The sequence below is a fragment of the Lissotriton helveticus genome, chromosome 11 (genome assembly GCF_964261635.1).
Source record: "Lissotriton helveticus chromosome 11, aLisHel1.1, whole genome shotgun sequence".
NCBI lineage: Eukaryota > Metazoa > Chordata > Amphibia > Caudata > Salamandridae > Lissotriton > Lissotriton helveticus.
This window is the reverse complement of record NC_136072.1, coordinates 105,518,643-105,531,194: the sequence shown is the minus strand read 5'-3', so window position 1 is coordinate 105,531,194 and position 12,552 is coordinate 105,518,643. Positions and strand designations below refer to the sequence as shown.

The 12,552-nt window shown below is 43.6% G+C and overlaps 1 protein-coding gene across 5 annotated transcripts in view; it reads left to right on the top strand.

Annotated features, from left to right (window-relative positions):
• Positions 1-12,552, top strand: part of TBL1XR1 (TBL1X/Y related 1) — a 553,738-nt gene that overhangs the window by 311,280 nt on the left and 229,906 nt on the right. For all 5 annotated transcript variants that reach the window (XM_078666437.1, XM_078666439.1, XM_078666438.1 and 2 more), the window contains one exon: positions 6,996-7,058. The gene's annotated coding sequence lies outside the window, so the exon portion shown is untranslated. The remainder of the gene's footprint in view (positions 1-6,995; positions 7,059-12,552) is intronic.

The window sequence follows — 12,552 nt, the reverse complement described above, 5'->3', positions numbered from 1 at the left end:
AAAAGCACACACTTCACAGCTTAGCCGGTGGTTCCCTTATAATACCTCTCAAAAAATAAATGCGTCATCAGAAAGCTTAAAGGGTTTCGAACAATTAAAGCCAATAGGGCTTCCGAGGGCCCTTTACGTCTGCAGATTAACCAGTTGCGCACGTTCACAGTTTGATCAGGCAGCGGCACCCAGGCAAGAAGGCTCTGTCTCCGCCTCCCACAGGAGAGCCCCTCCATGCCTTACACTGCAGCTGAAACAGTTCAACTCGTGAAATTAACTGCCCCGGGCAGTTGCCTTTTCATTAAAAAAAAAAAGCTTTGGGACCTTATAAGTGTTTAGTTATCCAGCACAATATCCTTGGTGCAACAACATCAACTGTTGCATAGCTAAACATTTATATGGGCCCAAAGGCGAGACCTATTGGCTATGCCAGTGCTTGTTTGACATGTTGCTGGATGTGTGGGCTGCTGTACAACATGGATTAAAATACCCAGAAAGCAAATCTATGACTCAACATGTGGCACAGCAGCCTGCGTTGCTGTGCAGTATGCAAGGCCACTGGTATTATGCTGTATAGGAGGGCAGAATTATGCTGCAGGGTTGAGCAAATTATGCAAAAGAAAAGGCAAATTATGTGGCGTAATACAGCACATTTTATGATAGTATTACGTAATTATTTTGACATTTCCACTCAACACTTTCAGGCCATTGGTTACACCTCATTAGTTTCAGTTTAACACCAAATAGCAAAAAGCAACCAAAAGGTGACCAGTCAGGTTTTGCAGAGGGCCTACAACCGCACCTTGTAACTTTTGAACCATTTGAGATCAAAACTATTACTTTTGTTAAAATCTGCAGATTGTGCAACAGATCTTGGATTATGTGACAAATGAAGCAAACAAAATGCAACAGCCACACAATAGCATAAGTCTGGTGTCCCTGGCTGTATGTCTAAAAAAAACTTAAAGCCAAATAGCACTCAAATCCAAGAAAGCTATTTGGCTTTGTTGAATTTTTTTTTTTGTGGGGGACAGGAGGGATGGGGGGGGGGGGGGGTGGAAGCAACACAACGGACATGGGGAGGAGGGTGGGTGGGCAATTAACACAGGGAAGGTGTGCGGGAATAGCAACACAGTGGCGAGCTGGTGGTGGATGACTAGCGTGGGAGGAAGTGACTGAAGACACCTACATTTGTATAAAGCGCATGTAAAAAAAAAAAAGTACCTGCAGAGCATGTGGCCAGTGGAACTACAATGGCCTCAGATAGAAAGCTGTACTTTGTCTATGCAACATGGCAGGAACAAACACTTGAAGACCCAGCAGGAAGTAGGAGGCAGTGACCAGTTGAAAGCAAGGAAACAAGAGTGACATGGAAGCCAACCAATGATAAGTAATGGGCGGACTCTAACCCCGTTTTAACCTTTTTTAGGTCGAAGCACGACCTGCATTCAATGCGTAAGCATTGATTGCAGTGTGCTTCGACAACTATTGCTACCCGTTTTTGGGAATGTGGACAGGAGAGGGTGCACGTGCGCAGATCTGCTCGGTTTTGACCTCGTGAGCGCGCACGGCGCCGCGCCCCTCTCCTGCCTCATTCCCTTGCGCAAACACTCTACACTCACGCATGCGCACATACACACACTGCATACACACACGCACCCTCCCTTAAACAGACACACGTGCACTCCAAGACACATACACACACGCACGCACACACACATACACAGCCCGCCCCCGCACGCGCGCACACACATGCTCCCCCCTCTCCCCCGCAGCTCAGCAACCCACACACCGGCTTCCTTCGTGCGGCGGCTCTCCTCAGCTGCAGGGCCCGGCAGCAGGAATCTTCTTCCCTCCTTCGGCACCGGGGCGCCGGGTAGGCTCCTGCCTGCTCCGGTGCTCCAAACAATCGCGGCTCTTCTGTGGGAGGCGGGGTAGGCTCCCGCCCTCCTACTTCCTGTTTCCGGTTGTCGCGCCGGCCTGCCTGACTTCCTGGTCGCAGGCCGGCAGAGTGACGAGGATGTTTGATTTGCGGTATTTATTTATTTATGCATTTTTATATAGCGCGGACTTTACCCGAAGGCGGTATTTATTTATTTATGTATTTATGCATTTTTATATAGCGCGGACTTTACCCGAAGGCGGTATTTATTTATTTTTGTTCTTTTGTTGACAAAAGATTTAACTGACAAGCTTGTGTGATGTTCGCGCGAAACTTAAAAAGCACTGTCCCACATAACATATTTTTTCAAATTACCGCTTCAAGTGTTCTCAGCCATTGTGAAAGGGTACATAAAAAATGTAATTAAAATTGTGCCCTCACCTTTCTGTTTGCGTGCGTGGTAACGCATTCAAACAAATACATCATTTTTTTTCTAAACTTGTTTTTATTGGCATTTCTTACATCACAGTTAAGCACACACAGTACATAAATCTACATGCAGCGCCCTCCTCAGGGTCAACATGGTTTTACATGATATATACCCTCATGAGGATTCTGCTCAGTTGCTTGCATATTTATCGCCGTACTGCAGTCTAATACTCGGGTAGGTAATATCTTCAGGATCCGAGTGTACAGTGGTATCTTCTATTACTAAATATGGATTTTGTTAGTCTTACACATTAGCGGTCGCTAGTTTCACATTAGGGTATGACAGAATAGCACAATATAAAAAGTTAAACATTTTTTAAGAAGAATAAAACAAAGAAACTTTATAACAAACTGAAGTCTGTGCAGTGGTGCGGTCAAGGTTAAAAGATCAACTATTCTTATCTAGGGTATCAGAGCTCAGGGGTGAGTTTACCCACCGGAGTATAACAAGCGTAAGGGAAATAACTTCCACCTTCAACATAGCCCGATATAGGCCTAATCGCTTGGCACCGCAATAAATAGTTCGAGGGAAGCAACATGTACACCTCATTGAGAGTGGCCGTGTATGCTCGCGACCGCTCGCTTTGAGAAACTGCCAGTTCGTGTTGAGAAAGCTGTCGCTAGAGTAAAAATCTACTCGAGCAGCAGAAAAGGTAAGCTTGCGCTGTGCATGGTGCTGTTCGCAATGATTGCACAGTGCGGACAAGCATCCGGCACTGTGCAATCACCGTGAACAACATTTTTCTACCGTACTCCGCCCCTCCGCGCGCTGAGTTTTTTTTGCACTTTGCGTAGTGCAACACTGCAAACTCCACCCAGAGTTAATCCCACTCCCCCTCCCCTTAACTGGTGTGTGCCGGTTGTTCCCAGAACATCATTTCTTTCCATAGACCTGCTATGGGGCGTTGTCGCACTCCTTTAGCTTCTTCCCAACTCCGTGCCCTACCCTCATTCAAACAAATACATCATAACATAGAATCCATACAGAATGATGTGGCCACCAGCAGTATGACGCATGAATTTGTCATTGCACATTCTTAAATTTTGTTTTGCTGATGATGAACAGCATTGTCAAATAGCAATGGAAAAGCCAGTGGGTTGAAAAGACTAGGCTTTTGACTTTCAGTGCTTGTTAATTGCAGGCCGTATAGCTATCAGTGAGGTTACGTTCAGGATGTGAGATGTGCTTTCCTAGACTTTCCTTTTTAAGTTCTCAAAACTGCAAATTAGGACTTGGTACCATTTAACAAAGGAGAAACTTTCCCCGTGCCATTAAAAGTTTGATTTTATTGGGCCCAGCTCTGCATTTGTTAATAGAGCTCTACAATTTATTCATTCTTCCTTACAATACATGTTGGCTGGGGATTTAACTTCATCTTATCTAGATTCTCATATACCCTTATTTTGGCTTCCAACCTACTTCCCTTAAACTCGCAATAAATCCAGAGTTTTTCTTTGCGTTTGAGAAAGTTCAACTGTTCATCTATCTTTACTTCAGCTCCCGATCTCAGAGTTGATCTAGTTAAAAGTACTTTACATGGCTTACTGTCTCTTCCACAGTGCGCAGGCTGCTCTTATGAGGATACATTGGATCCCTATTGATCTGGGAGGCCTCTCTGCTCAGGCACAAAACCTCTGTTCAGCTATTAAACAAATTCTGCAGGAGGTTTGCTTGTTTGCATGTCCTTCGTTTTTAGCTACGCCAGATTGCTAATTATTTGACCTTTAGAACAGCTCTAATCAAATCTGTTAGAAATCCCTTCAGCTATACCACACACTATCTTAACCTCTTTAGAGGGTACTTTCCGCATTGACCAGTTTACCTCCATTTCTCTACCAATTGCATCTTAACGCCATCGTGCATTGGTAATTTTTTACACATTTTGTCTATTGCTGGTGGTTGACTCTTCGCTTTTTATTGGACTATTAAATTGCTTTTTAAAAACCTAATAAGTAATTCAAGACTTCAGCATTTTTCCCTGTCGAGCAGGAACGGTACTCACCTTGCAGTGTGGTGCATCTCCAGCTGTGTGTGTGTATGTATATGTGTGTGTGTGTATGTGTGTATATATATATATATATATATATATGTGTGTGTATGTATATATATGTGTGTGTGTGTATATATATATATATATGTGTGTGTGTGTGTGTGTGTGTGTGTATATATATATATATGGGCGTGTGTGTATGGGTGTGTGTATGGGTGTGTGCGTGTGTGTATGTGTGTGTGTGTATGTGTGCGCATATATGTGTGTATGTGTGCATGTATATGTGTGTGTGTGTATATATATATGTATGTGTGTATATATTTGTGTGTGTCTATATGTGTACATCCCAGCCGCTGTGGACATGGGATCATGAAAAATATTTTCACACAGTCCAAGTCATCCACTGGGTGAAGGTGGCTGACCCATGCTGCATACTGTGCTGTGGGAAGAAAAATGTGAATGGCGCTTTAACGCATCAGTCGATGAAGACAACTGACTGCACTTTGGCCAGGCTTACAAAATAAAAGTATTCAAAGGAATAAAAAAAATCCCAATTGAAAGCAGTCGGTTGGGCAAAAAGTTCAAAACAAATGTCTAATAAGCAGGAATTACGAGTGGTTAAGTATTGAATATTGCGTAGATGGGGCTTTTTGGGAGTAAAGCAGAACCTTGTATTTTGTTGCAACAATCACTAACACAAGGCAAGGCTAGTGCTAGTTCTTCATGGATGCTGAGCCTTTGAAACGATTATGAACAGTCTGCAAAAGGAAGTATTGCATCGCCGTGTCAAATATAAAATAGATTTGAAATGGTTTGCTGTTCACTTTGAGCTCAAGTTTGTCAGTTAGAGCAATAACTGCCAGAATCAAACAAAGAAGCAGAAATAAGTTTCTGCTGTAGCTCATAAAGAGTATTAATATGGTGCTTTATGAAATTTTCAGCGGACAATTCATTTGTAATGGTCCATTGTTCTGCCACAAAAGGATATTAGTAGCCAATGTTGTTAATGACCGTTAACAGAGTCTTATTGTCGGAGCAGGAGCTCCCGGTTAGGTCTTTCTCTACAGTCATAGCGTGTAGGTCAAGAAGATTGCTCTTTGATTTGAAGCACCAGTAGTACATTGAAGCTGTGAAGAAAAATGTTGATTTAGGCAATGAATTTGTGAAAAATGCCCTCTCTGTTAACTAGACACATAAAGGATATGATTATGTTTACACTTGGAGATAGATGCCAGAAAAGGGAGGATGCGTTTACATTAGTTCTCTGTGAAATAATCCAAACTCGGGGCAAAGGATTAGTCATCCTTCCAATATCTTCTTGTGTATACTTGATATTTAAATCATTATTGCTGTCACTTGTGTAGGTGTCAAGCAATCTATATACATCCCTTGCAGGTAATCTGGTTGATGTCAAGCTGTTTGTGTTACTTGTGCAGGTAGAAACGCTAAAGCGACCTTGTTTCCTTACAGGTATTTTTAGTGTGTTTTTCTCTGTTATGTTGGACTGATATGTATGTTTCTGTGTGCAAAATGAGCTGGAATAGTAAAAATACCAAATTTACATCATTTCTATGGTCTCATAGGAGTTCTTTACCACCCATTTTGATTTTTGCTAAATATGTTACTTTGAAGAGGATTAAGTTGGAACCTCAGATGTAGAGATCATGCTTTTGGCAACACACCTTAATTTTGGCACACAACTGACTGGTGCTGCTGTGCTCTGTTTTAATCCAACCCGATTCAGCTCAGGGTTTTATGGAGCCTTAAAAGGGCGAATGAGCGGAGTCCTGCAAGTGGAGCCCTCGCACATAGTATGCCTATTCAGAGCTTCTATGGATCCGCAGTAAATGTGCACTTGCTGCATTCTCATTTACTGCATTTGGGAGCTTTGAGAATTTTGTTGCTGTTTAACAGAGCTTGTTGCATAATAGAACAGTTGGTTCCTCAGTTTGATACTGGGTACCTTGCTCCCGTCCACTACTCCTTTTTTAATTTTAATTTTGATGTTAATCATATTTCAAAAACTAGTTAGCCCTGTTGCATTGTGGATTTACACCGTTGCATCAGTAGTCAGTATGCCAGCATTTATATTGTATTTATCACTGGTAGGCTTAAACTTTAGAAGTAGCTGAACGTGATTATAAAAAATTATGGTCAGAAAGCCCCGCCTTCGGTGATAGGTTTAATGTGGATGCTCTATTTTTTTTAGTCTTTACTCCATATTATTTGTGGCGAATGATAGGACTGCTAATTTTGCAATAAAAGCAGATCATTGAATAAGCCTAGGAGGAAACTAAGGAGAAGGAATCAGTGCCTTAGTTGCCATGAATGATTTTGTATTATTAGATGTGAGACTGTGAAAGACATTTTCATTGAACATTACTTGACATTATGGGTCAGGAAGATTTGTACTATATTTTTAGCCACCTGTATTGGTGCATACGATGGTAGCCAAGTGTCTTAATATAAAGGCATGGAGTGTGGCAGTTCTTAAGAAGAAGTTTACTCTGACATTGTGGCAGATATTTATTTGTATGAGTCTTGTATGATTTTAATGTCAATTAATCGCTGGCAAAATTGTTTTATTTTCTAGAACAATCACAACAACAATGTGATTAGTAATATTAATCTTTTTCTTTTAGGGTAAAGTTCCTGCGTTTATTGGTACACTGCAGATCTTTCACATCAATGCACTTCCAATGTTGGTGAGTAGTCAATTTTAATAATTGTATTTTATTTCATTGATTTTTCAAAAATCTCCTCAAAAATATTTTGCACACATTCAGAAATTAAACTTGACACATACGGACGTAACACTGAACATGATAAAATACACTTCCACATTGGATAGATTTGAAGATTTACTAGGTATAAATTTGCCTTCTTTGTCTGCATTTGTTTCCCCTCTAGAGAGTATATGTATATTAGTTTTCGTCTGCTAACGATGTCAATTTATTTTTTAAAATGTTTACAAATGTAAGGTTAAAGATGTGTGGGGATAAAAATCAAGTAAACCACAGATTTAGGAGGTTCATTTTCTCAATGGGGGGGACGTGGGAGGGTTCAGTGTCAAAACTTTTTTGTAAGAATTTAGATTTTTTTACCTGCAGATGTAGTTTTGCAATGTTTACAAATTGCGGTATTTGGATGGATTCTGTTGGCGAAGTTCTATATCCCACACACCTCTACTGTAGATGTATTGTTGATAATGCTGTTTGAAATCCAGGGTTTTAATGTTTATGCTGGAATCTTTATCCACCAGAAACAACTTAAACCTTGACAATGCCAAAGGTTTTTTAACCCATCGAGTTCTTTCAAGATTGCCTTCTAGGGTTAGCAGTCGGTCATGAAAGTAACGTCTTTCAGTGCTCATGTTTACCTCAGAAAATACCCAATTGTGGGATGCAGTACACATCACAGTAACGAGGGATAAACCCATAGTTAAATAACAATAACATGCCCATCGTATTGTCAAAATGTGCCCATCGTACTGCTAAAGAATATGCCAATCCTAGAGACAAAGAAAATGACTTTGGCAGACATTGTCGACATATTTGCCTGTTGTACCAAAGATGTGCTTGTCACTATTTTGCCATCCTATTTAGTGTTGTAGCTCTCATTTGATGCATTACCGGCACATCCTGTTGGTGAAGCGCTTATGTCTCCGTTCTTTACCTGAGTGTGATGTGTGTACATTTTGTTTTGTATCACGTAGGTGTATTTATTCATCATATGCTCAAAATATTACATGAGTGTATGCCCATTTAATTGATTAGAGCAGGTCGTTTTAAATCCTCTTGCTGCAGTGTATATCTGTATGCTGGGATTGTACATTTATCAGGGTATTTAGTGTGGGGCATTTAACATCAAGCACTGATGGATGGTCCCAGGAGATGGGAGACCACCAGTAAGAAGGAATACTAAAGCTTAGTGGCAGAGGTCGCTTAGAAGAGAATTGGAGCAAACAGCGAGAGAGTTCAGAGTGATCTTAGTGGTGCAAAGCAGTAGTGGACGGCTTTGAATATTGGTTGACTACTACCTTTTCAGAGTTTTTTTTTTTGCAGCATTGCTTTATAGAAACAAGTAAATAAATAAATAATATGCGTAGTAGGCAAGAATATCAATATTTCTATTTTCGGATAGACTTCTAGCTTCTGCTTCCTCACCTTTTGAATATTCCCCAGGCCTCAAACTGAATGCAGAATCTTTTCAGTAGTACCTCTGCGCGTCTGATGGTGGCACCTTGCAGTTCTGCACTGATGTTCTTCTCCACAAATATGTGGGGCCACTCCTGTGTGCTAACGTCATTTCCTTTCTTTCAGCTCCACCGAGTGTGAATCTGGAGCTCCCTCTTGTCTCTCATAAACAATTTACCTCGATTTTTCTCACAAAATTCCTCAGTGTGCAGGGATGTCACCCCCTAAACCGAAGGACACTGCAAACAGATGTCTTTGACATAGATCCCCACCAGGTATACCTGTGATGTCTGGGGTGGAGCCATGACTCCAAGACCTGTGGGGTCTGTGCTTTGATTAACCCAAAGCCTTTCAGAGAATGCAAAGCAAAACTTTGTGGCCAAGCCTTAGAAAGCCCAGCATTGGTAAATGCTCCAAGTCCTGCTCCAAGGTTCGGTCCTTGTTCCGCTGCCGTTTCCCGGATCAACGGAGCCACTCCAAAGACTGATCTTTGTCACACTTCTAAGTCCTCCCATAAGCACAAGAAATGCAAAAAATCTAACCAGAATTCTGCTCCTTCACACCACTTACACTCCCTTGAGCAAGCGTGTGGGTGGCGCCACCCATCTTGATCATGCTCTCAAAGTCAGTCAACTTTGGAGCAGATTCCTTAGCTGGTTACGGCGCAACCCGAGTTTTGCAGAGTGAATCTTTCTGGATTCCCTATGCTGTGCATTATTCCGCCATCTAGTGGTTGGGTCCGGAATTGTAGTCTTTTTTTTTTTTGTGGCAAAGGTGGGCGTTGACATACCACCATTTGGTGTCCTACGTGACGTTGACGCGCTTCCTCCAGAAGCTCCCACCTTTGGTCGCCATTTTCAGATTTTTTTTTCCACCATTGGGTCTGGATCGTTAACGAAGAGTTTCAGGGATTTGGAGAGAGCATCTACGATAATAGCAGAAATCTATGAAAATCAAAGATTTCAACACACTCGACTACAGGTCAGGTAACCGGGACGACGGAGAAGGTTTTCAACCGAGATCTCGATGTTCAACGGAAAATGCGCACACAGGGGGCTCCCTGAGAGCGGGGATGGACAAAACACCTTTCAAGTTTTGCACCAATTATCACCACAAGTACGCCCAGAAGGACCAGCATCCAGTCTGCAACCTCATTCTGCCGCCCGACCACAACAGAGAGGACTGCAACGTGTGCTCGGCGTTCACACTCAAGACCCTCAGAGTAAGAGAGAGGCAAAGAAGGGCAAACTACACCATGCCGGGGCAAGGGCCACCTCCATCGCTCCGAAACTAGGGCCTCTCCAGTGGAGAGGAGGACAACATCGCGGAGGGACCGGAGGACTGCACTGTCGTCGAGGTCCAAAAGAAAACGTCGAAGGAGGTAAGAGTCGTCGACCCCCAGACACTCGAGCGATATTCATAAGAGTGTACACCGACAGGTAAGAAACTATACATTTCTTGAGCCTTTAGTCATGCTGCGTCCGATTGAAGAGTTGCGCGCAGCTATTCTCTGGCTCTTCAGATTCCTACCGACTCCCTATGGCACACCTTTGGGCACCAAGCAGTTGAGAGGTCTTGCACCTGGGATATCGCTGGCTGGTTCTCCCTCTGCTCCAGCTTGTCCCACTAATCCAATCTTACCTCCTGCTCCTGTTCTGAGCTATCTCCAGGCCTGGTACGTCGGCTCAGATGCTGACTTTGCTGCCCGAAGAGGTGGCCTCTCCTCCGTCACTCCAACTTCATACTCCAATCAGACAAACTGCCCATTCCTGCACTCACATTACTACAAGGCAGACAGTATTACTTGCACGCCCTTTTCGGGACTGACTCCGATAACGATGCCCTATCAGGATGATGTATGAGGACTTGCAGGAGGCTAGTTGGCGACATACCTCCTCTGAGACTGCTCCTTTCACTCCCACCAGATCAGCCGCGAAAGAATCTGCCTCCTCTGCGATGGTTGTGCTTAGGGCAGCCAAAGTCCTTGAGCTCCAGCTTCCCACCAAGGAGGTGAAAACTAACGTTATAACTAAGGTCCTACAGTTGGACCAGATTTGTAAACTCCTTTCTTTCAATAAGGATCTGATGGTCACCCTTTTGGGAACTTCTGCTAACCCTTGCTTTGGGTCACTAGTCAATAGACAAATCACTAGGCCCATTGCCTTGCTCCAGGCGACCCGGCTTTGCTGTCACAGCACCCTTTAACAGAAAAGTCTTGTGGTGCAAGCTGTCCTGCTGGCCTATTGATGTTACCTGCAATTTGTGATGGGAGAGGAGTATTTTCAGTACGCTGTGCTCTTTGATCTCACCAGCACTCCTCCGATGTTCACCAAAGTGATAGGGATGGTGACCGCACACCTTCTGATGTCAGAGGTGCCAGTCTTGCTCTATCTCAATGGCTGGCTGTTGAAAGAGTGTTCGCCCCAGGCAGTCGTCAACCACCTCTAGAGAACCGCGAACGTAGATAACCCCAAAGATAACAAAGTTTGCTGTTCTCTAGAGGTCTCTTCTGTGAATGGAGAGAATCTTGGCTTGATCTGTTGGCCACAGCTGAGAATGCGCAATGTCAACACTTCTGCGTGTTGGAGTTTCTAAGATGTCTTTTTACTCTGAGACTCTTTCTGCCTTGAATTGAACTTGGGACTACTTTATGACTTTCCGCTGGTACCGCTCCTACTTTGAGTTTTCAAGAAGATCAAGACTGACCAGTTCGAAGCCATGTAGGGGCTCCGGATTGGCATGGACATTGTGGTAGCCTGAATGTCAGGACTTGAGCATCTGTCCTCCGATCAGGCTGCCCCTCCAAGAGGATTTGCTGTTGCAGAAGCAAGGTTGGGCTCTCCACACCGGCCTTCGCACTCTCCACCTTCATGCATGGAGTTTGGGCAGTGACAGTTGAACATGCTCGACATTCTTCTGGAGGTGGTTGATGTCAGCTTGTCAGATGGATGTCCCTCGACAAAGCCTCTATACGCCTGTCGTTGGGGCACTTTTGTGGTTTGGTACAGAGCACACCAGCTTGATCCCCTTCAGGGCTAACTGTCTGTCTCATTGTTTATTTTAGCTCTTGCACAGCAAGGTCTTTTTTGTGGCACGGTTGAGGGTTATCTTTTGGCATGTTTACGGTTACTTGATCAGCCCTCCTTGTTTGCCGCCCATTGTTGTGCGATTTTTGAAACCGCTACAGCATATGTTATCCCCTCTCTTTTTGTGATGCCCCAGTGGGACCTCAATTTCGTACTTACTTATCTGCTCTTCATTCAAGTCGCTGCACAGCTGTTCCGTGTAGCTCCTTACCATCAAGTTTGTGTCCAATATCACCATTACTACAGCACTGTGTGTGAGTGAGCTTCAGGCTCGGCTTTCTGTTAATCGATCATACACCACCTTCTTCCCTGGCAAGCTAGTTCTTTGGATTAGGGCATCTATTCACCTCAAGTTTGTGACGCTGTTCCACGTGGATATAACTAACACCCTTGTGGCATTATACGCTCCCACTCACCCCTCTGAGGAGGAGGAGAGACCTTGATTGTACCGAAGAATGCTGGATGGACCATCAGCTCATGTGGGGTCCACTGGAGTGAAAAAAGGTAAGGCTGTGCAGACGTTTATCATCTCACACTAGATTGTGCTCGGCATCAGGATCTGCTACACACTGCTACTACCCACTGGAGACAAAAACCTCCATAAGGACTGCGGGCCAAAGCTGTTGCCACATGTTAGCACGCAAAGTCCCTTTCCTAGAGTACTGCCAGGCAGCTACATAGGCGTCCTGCCATACATTCATGAAGCGTTATGGTCTAGACAGTCTGGTTCTCCTAGAGGGGCCTTTTGCCTGCTCGGTATTTCGGGACTTTCTGGTTTGCGTCAATTTATAGACCCACATCCAAATAGGTACTGCTTTGGTATCCATTCAAATGTTGAGGAATTGCGGCTAGATGGCTCTATGTGAAGAACAAGTTACCTACGTTAATGCTCTTACTGGTAGTGATTCTAGCTGCAG